General features: G+C 57.1%; 1 long non-coding RNA gene across 1 annotated transcript; it reads right to left on the minus strand.

Annotated features, from left to right (window-relative positions):
• Positions 1-6: 6 nt before the first annotated feature.
• Positions 7-5,035, minus strand: LOC106724258. Its single transcript, XR_001360000.1, has 3 exons — positions 3,049-5,035; positions 2,696-2,753; positions 7-433 (listed from the first exon to the last, which is right to left on the minus strand). It is a non-coding gene; the product is annotated as an uncharacterized LOC106724258 (long non-coding RNA).
• Between the last annotated feature and the right edge of the window lie 2,291 nt (positions 5,036-7,326).

Raw genomic sequence — 7,326 nt, forward strand, 5'->3', positions numbered from 1 at the left:
CCCAGGTCGCCCCCTGCCTATGGGCCCTGAGCCCTGGGCCTGGCACACATCAGGTGCTGGGGACGGCGCCCCCTCCACCGCCATAGGCACTGAGGTGCTGGACTTGTTCCGAGACCCCAAAGAGGGGCAGGAATCGTAAGAAACACAGGAAAGCACCTTCGAAGTCCCGCGGCCCAGTGGGCATTGCCCTGATGGGGAAGCCGTCTGGAGAGGGAAACGGCCTGCCCCGGGGACACAGCCTCCTGGTTCCCAGCCAAGGCCCCAGGAATGCCTCGTGCCTGCTGAGCTGCTGTGGGGGTGCCGGGTACTGAAGGGGAAGTTGGCTGGGCAGGGAGGGCGGGGTGGGACTACAGGGGCTGCCTCCTCACCTTCAGGGCTTTGCTGGATAAGGGGTCCACAGACATGTTTGCAGAAGGTGCCCCTGGGCCGAGACCTAGGGGAGAGAGGAGGCCAACGTCACCTTTTCCCTGTCGCGTACAATCCTAACTCACTGCCTTGCCATTCAAGGCCCCTGTTGTCTTGGACTCATCTCATTCCACCTTCTTCCATCCCAGCGGTCCAGCCACAGCGGGCTCTTTGAACGGCTCATTTCAGCCCCAGGGCCTTTGCACTCGCCACCCCCTTCCCTTTACTTCCTCATAGCATCTCTTCAGCAGGTATATCTTTGCTCAGTGCCACCTCTTCAAAGAGGTCTAACTATCTGGCTACAACACCCCATTGTGTCATATCATATCACCCCATTGACCAACCCTCATAACGGTCACCTGTTCTGCAATTATTTTATGTTTGATGACTTGTTTATGGTTTGTCTCTCTCCCTCCCACCTCTCCTCCACCAAAATGTAAGTCTACAAGGGTCAAGGCCTTGCCTGCCCTCCCGCTGCCTCCAGATGCCTAAGTCAGTGCCTGGCGCATGGTCCGTTCTCAGTGAGTATGCACCACGTGAACGGGCTCCCTCTTCCCCAGCAGTTCTCCCACATGGAGCCCAGACAGATGTATTTTGTCTTATTAAAAAGTATTTTCATTGCCCGGCTGGCGTGACTCAGTGGTTGAGCATCGACCTATGAACCAGGAGGTCCGGGTTCCATTCCTGATCAGGGCACATGCCCGGGTTGTGGGCTCGATCCCCAGTGTGGGCTGTGCAGGAGGCAGCCGATCAAAGATTCTTTTTCATCATTGATGTTTCTATCTCTCCCTCTCCCTTCCTCTCTGAAATCAATAAACATATATTTAAAAATATGTTTTCATTAAAGTACAAACTACATACAGAAAAGCTCACAGAACACATGTGTACTAGTCAGTGACATTTCACATTCGACGGCCAGTGGTCGATGCTCTGGGCGGGGAAAGGGACGGCCTCCCCAAGTTCCCTTTAGAGCAGCGTCCTCTATCCACGGCCACTGTGCCCTTCTCCCCATTCGTTCTTCGCTGGCTTTCTCATCCGATAATCCCCGTGCGAATGGGACGGTGAGGAGCAAAGGAGAGCAGGGCGGAGGGGGGTCTGAGCCCAGCCTCCTGTCGGTTCTCACGAGTGACCCCCAGTCTGACAGAGTGAAGCAGGGGTGAGACCCGGGTCCAGCCTTGGCTCCCTGAGCTGCCTGGGGCCGAGTCTGGCCCATTCTGCGGGCCCAGGTGTCTCAGAGACCCTGCGGAGAAGTGGCAAGTGCACGGACTTCGGCACGAGACACACGGGGCCTTCGGAGGTTGTCCGACCTACTGGCCGCGGGTCTGGCACATCAGTTAGCCTCCCTGTGCCTCGGGGTCTCCCTGGTGATACAGTGGCTGTGTATTAGGTCAGATCATGTTACTCCTCTCAAGCCCCCCATGGTCCCCATCTCCGATTATAGCCCAAATCATCACAGTGGCTCACAGGCACCACAGGATGGGGGCTCAGCAAATGCCTCTCTGACTTCAGCTCCCGCTCCACGCCCCTTGCCTCCCTCTGCACCCGCCTCCTTAAACCGACCGCACATACCGCCCCCGGGGCTCGAGCATGGGCAGTCCATCCGCCCAGCATCCTCTTCCCCTAAATAGCCACAGACTTGGCTTCCTCACTCCTGCAGGTCGCTCTTCAAATCTCGTGCTCTCGCTCAACTTAGAATCCCCAGTCCCTCACACACACACACACACACACACACACACACACACACACACACTCGCCCCGTCTCCCTTCCCGACCTCATATCCCTCTACAGCACTTCTCAGATATATCATTACTGCACATGCATTTCACCTGTTTGTTCAGTGTCTGTCTCCCCATTGGAATGCCAGCGCAGGACAGCGCAGACCTTGTCTCGCCCACTGCCGTGTCCCCAGTGCCCAGAGCAGAAGCTCGGCGGTTGCTGAGTTCTCAGCGTGACTCAGGCCGAGGTGGGGACAGTCCAGGGCTTCTCAGAAATCCCCAGCCCCTCCCGGCCCACGCAGCCAGGGGACCTGCCACCCAGAGGGAAGCGAGGAGTGGGGCAGGAAAGGGAAGTCGGCTCTTCAAGAGATCCCCTGACAGGCAGCCACCCAGGCCCTCGGGCGAGGAGGGTCTTCAGGAGCACCCAGGCTCCCTGTGGTACAGCTGGGGGAAACTGAGGCCCATAACGTCCCCAGTCAGGACCCTAACCTGCCACAGACACCACCTGGAGACCCTCATAACCACCCCGACCAAAATACAGGCCTCGTAAAAGTCCACCTTCCCCAACACACACCTAGGGAGGTCCTGGCATGTCCGCTCGTCCTCCACACACTATCAGCGGCTCTTTCCACCTGTGAATCCGGCCTGTCATCACCCACATGCAGACCTTCCATGGCTCCCTACAATCCTGGGGACAGGGTCCAGGCTCACTCCCCACCACTGCCCACCTCCGTTCTGCATTCCAGCCACGTGGAACTTTTTACTTCCTCTCACCCCACGCTTTCTGGCCCATGTGCCGCCCCACACCCTGTGACACTACTCCCCTCGCTTTATCTGGCAGACGCCTACTCATCGCTTGGCTCTGGGTGTAGACATCTCCTCCTCCGGGAAGCCCTCCCTGACTCCTAGGACTTGTTAGGCACTGACCACCCCAGCACTTCTCCCTTGCATTGTAATGGTCTGTTTCCTTGTCTGCCCACCAGACAGGGAGCTCCACAGGCAGGAACCAGGCCGAGGCAGCTCTGATGTCGCCAGCACGGGGCCTGGCAGGGAGCAGGCACCCACGAGGTGTGGATGGGTGCAGTCTCTGACACCGTCTGGCATCTGGCTTGTCCAGCTGAGTACCATCGAGAGAAAAACCTGGCCCCATCTCCAATTCTTCCTCCTTTTCATCTGCCTCCTGGCTTCTGCATGGCAGGGCTGGTACACAGACGCCAGGAGGAGGGGGAAGGAGGAGCAGGGGTTCTGTCCTCATGATGCGTGGCCCCAGGACGGGCATGGGAAGCAAGGAAAGGGGCACTAGATTAAAAGTCAAGCTCCGGTTTGAGCCCCGTCTCCTTTCCAGGCTGTGTGACCTTGAGCAAGCTACCCCACCTCTCTGGTCTCCACTTTCTCATCTGTAAGAACAATACCTGCTCTCAGAGTTTTGGTGGCGCCAAGGGCAGGTGTCAGTGAGCATGGGGGAGGTTATGAGAATAGCTGAGTCTGTCCAGGAGGGGTCAGGCCTGCAGCAGTCACTGGACCCTCGCTTCCACAGCATCTCCCCGCTGGCCGCTGGCCGGGTCGCACAGAAAAGGCCCCCTCCTCACTATACCCAAGCGGAGGGGGAGACCCAGAGAAGACATCTTTTGCCTGAAGTCACACAGCAGGGGAGTGGCTGCTTCTCCCCCCAAATCAGGAGGATACTGAACACTGAATCCTGGTCCCTTTCACGCTGTCATCACCCTGACCCTCCCAACAACCCTGTGAGATAATGACCAGAGAGGTCAACAGAGCAGTCCAGGGTCACACAGCTAAAAAAGGGTGGCGCCCAGGACTGAGGCCACGCCGAGCCACATGCCTCCTCCCGAGATGGCCTCGCAGGGCAGCTCTCTGTGTTCCCCCACCTCTGTCTCCACGGCCACCCTGCTCTGATGTGCCTGGGTTTGTGCAGATGAATACAGACAGCCAGGCCGCCATGCCAGCTGCTGGGGGAGGTGGGTGTTAGGCGATGCGCAGTCTGGGCTCTACAGAGAGACCTGTGGGAGACGGCAAGCCTCCCCTACGTAGGTTAACTGAGCCTGCTGGGTGCTGGGTGCTGGGTGCTGAGCACTGGGTGCTAAGGCTGATGCAGAACCTTGGAGACTGGTGCCTCAGACAAGTCATTTTTCCTCTCTGGGCCTTGGGTCCCTCACTTGTGAAGTGGGGATGATTATAATAGCATTAGAGGCTGAGACAAGATCAGCAGTGGCGAATGGTTTGCTTATCTCTCCATCATCCCTCCCTCCACTCTCAACACAGCCATCGCCCATCGCCCACAGCACCACTTCCCACTGAGCTTGGACACAACTTCAGAATCCTCAACACAGCCTCTGAAGGAAGCCCGAGAGGTGGAAACTTGGCCAGTCCCTATTCTGTATGACTGGAGGCCGCACCCACAGGGCTGGCTGGGATTCTGAGTCCTTGTAGGTCCCAGGGAGGCTCTGAACCTGTTCTCTCCATTCCTCCTTCTCTTGTTCTAGCCTCGGCTCCCTCACCCACATCCTGGATGTCAGCTGAGGCACTCATGTTTGCCCAGGAATGTCCCTAGCTCAGCAACGCCAGGCAATCACAGAGAAAGTCACAAGAAGGGGGAACTTTCTGACAACCTCAGGCTTTCAGACTTCAGCCCAGGCCAGGGGCTGCTGGGCTGTACGCCACAGGGCTGGGCCCTCCACCGGGCTGCCTCCAGTACGGGCCTCAGACAGGGGCTGGTCCAACCCCCTTGTTCTGTCACAGACAACTGGGCAGCTTTTGGGGGGCAGTGGTGGGCTGGAACCCAGGAGTCCTGACCCCTAGCTCAGGGCTCTTTCTTCAATGTCACCTGCCCCCCCCCCCCCCCCCCCCCCCGCTTTTTCCCTCAGAGGCCAGAGAGCAACCTCCAGGGGCTGCAGGTTCCTACCATTCTTTTGGAGGCATGGAGAATGAATTTACTCTTGGGGGATTGACAGCTGCCCTGCCCAGTCTGCAGCCACAGCCTCCTGCAGTCCCCTCCCCTCCTTTCCCCTCTCCACTCTAGGGACATCCTGCAGACGGCCTGCCCCCTGGCATGGGCTCCTCTCTGGCTGCTGAGCCATTTCGCTTCCTCTGTGAGGACAGAGGGAAAAAATGTGTTTTCCCGGGGCCTTGGCAGCCAGCACTGGTGGAGCCTCCTCCCTGCTGGAAAGGGGAGTGGAGCTGGGAGAACCCCACACCTCAGGGAAGCAGGAGCCCGGGGATCCAGTTCCAGTTCTGCCACCCACTCACACTCACTGCCGTGCCCTTTCTCTGGCCTCAGTTTCCCAACATGCCAAACCTCCAAGCCTAAGGTACCTTCTAACCTGACAGCTTTGGAGTTTAGCGTGTCAGATTCTGGCCCTGAATGGAGCTTCAGGACCACCACTAGCAGAGTGGAGGTCCTAGAGGAAGAGAAAGGAAATCAGGGAAGGCTTCCTGGAGGCAGGAGCATGAGAACACAAACTCAGAGACTTGACCATCCTTCTGCTCAGAGACCACTTCCTTTTTCAGCTGAACTGTGACCATAGCCGCCTCCTCACTGGCTTCTGGTCTTGCCATGACTATAGTCACCTCCTCACTGGCTTCTAGTCTCTACCTCTAGACCCCACCACCTATCTTCTCCCAAAGGCTGTCAGAAGGATCATTACTGAGAAAACCTACAAACCTAGGTCTGGCTGGCTCATTTCAAAACCCTGCGATGCCAGCCTCCCTCCTAGCCCACAAAGTTGGCCTTCAGGTCTCCACCATGTCCTTTTCCCACTACCTCCAAGGATCCTCTTGGACCCAGTGCTCTTTCATTCAATCAGCCAACACAGAAAGCACCTACTCTGTGCCAGGCTCTGAAGGCCCTCAAGGGCTCCACAGACAATCATCACTCACTCCACCTGACAACCTGGGTCACTGGTCACCTTCCTTGATTGCCCTGGGTAAGTTGGAGCCCTGTTCCTGGCACACCTTGGAGATATTGTGGGTCCAGTTCCAGACCACTGCCATAAAGCAAGTACTGCAATTAGGCAGGAGCTTTTTGGTTTCCTAGTGCATATAAGTTATGTTTACACTATACTGTAGTCTATTAAGTGTGCAATAGCATTGTACCTAAGAAAACAATGTACATATCTTAAGTAAAAAATACTTTGTTGCTAAAAAATGCTAATCATCATCTGAGCCTGTTGGAAAGATGGTGCTGATAGATTTGCTTGACCTGCAATTTGTAAGAAACACAGTATTTGCAAAGCGCAATAAAGCGAGGCGTGCCTTCGTACTATACACTTGCAAACCACAGACTTCCCCCTCATACCACCCAGCTCCCCTGGGGTTTTGTATTTAGTTTGGTGGCTCCCCCTTTAACTTTGTCTCCTCTCGTCAACTGTAAGCTCCCAGAGGGCAGGTTCTGGATCTGGTTTGGTCTTGGTCTCATCCCAGCCTCTGGCCCATGACAGGCTCATAGCTGAAAGCATCGGGCCTGAGGGAGGCACAGGGGCCATGGGAGACCTGTGGGGTCCCAGGCCCTAGTGAGGACCCGGGGTGACCTAGCAGAAGGTTAAGCCTTTCAGTGCTAGCTGTGCACCAGCCGCTGGAAGAGCCAACCACCCGCTTCCCCTCGTCCTTGGCCCCCCAACCTACGCAGGATGTTTCCTGCCCGGCTTTGCGGACGGGCCTGACTGGGAACCCCACACATTCCTGGACATGCCAGGCCTTGGCCGGGGGCCGTTGGCTCTGCTTTCTCTCCCACAGTTTCCCTGGAAAATAGGCTGTGTGTAGAGGCTGCCCTGCCTCCCCCCATTTCACCCCCATCCTGCCCCTGGACGTTGCCTAGTTCCTGCTGCAGATGGAGACACTGAGGTTCCCCACTGCGGTAGCAGAGCTCACCAGGGCTCAAAGATGCAAAGTTAAAAGATCATCTGGTTCCTCATCCCCCAAGCTCAGTGGATCCCCCTCCCCCATGATTCTGTAGCCCCCTGGGTGGGAAGAATGGAGGGCAGAATAGGACCAAGGAAGCCCTAGCCCCCAGCCCATCCTTCAGGCTACTGGGCAGAGGGAAGCTTCCCGCAGGGCTGATACAGGGACTTAGGGCAGGCTTGGGCCCCACCCTCACACATCAATCCTTCACACACCAAGACCACCTCTTCCACTCCCTGTTGACCATGCCCCCCCCCTACCCCCCAAGGGGAGGACTCTGGGAACTCCAGC

Source organism: Myotis brandtii, unplaced genomic scaffold (assembly GCF_000412655.1).
Source record: "Myotis brandtii unplaced genomic scaffold, ASM41265v1 scaffold78, whole genome shotgun sequence".
Classification (NCBI taxonomy): domain Eukaryota; kingdom Metazoa; phylum Chordata; class Mammalia; order Chiroptera; family Vespertilionidae; genus Myotis; species Myotis brandtii.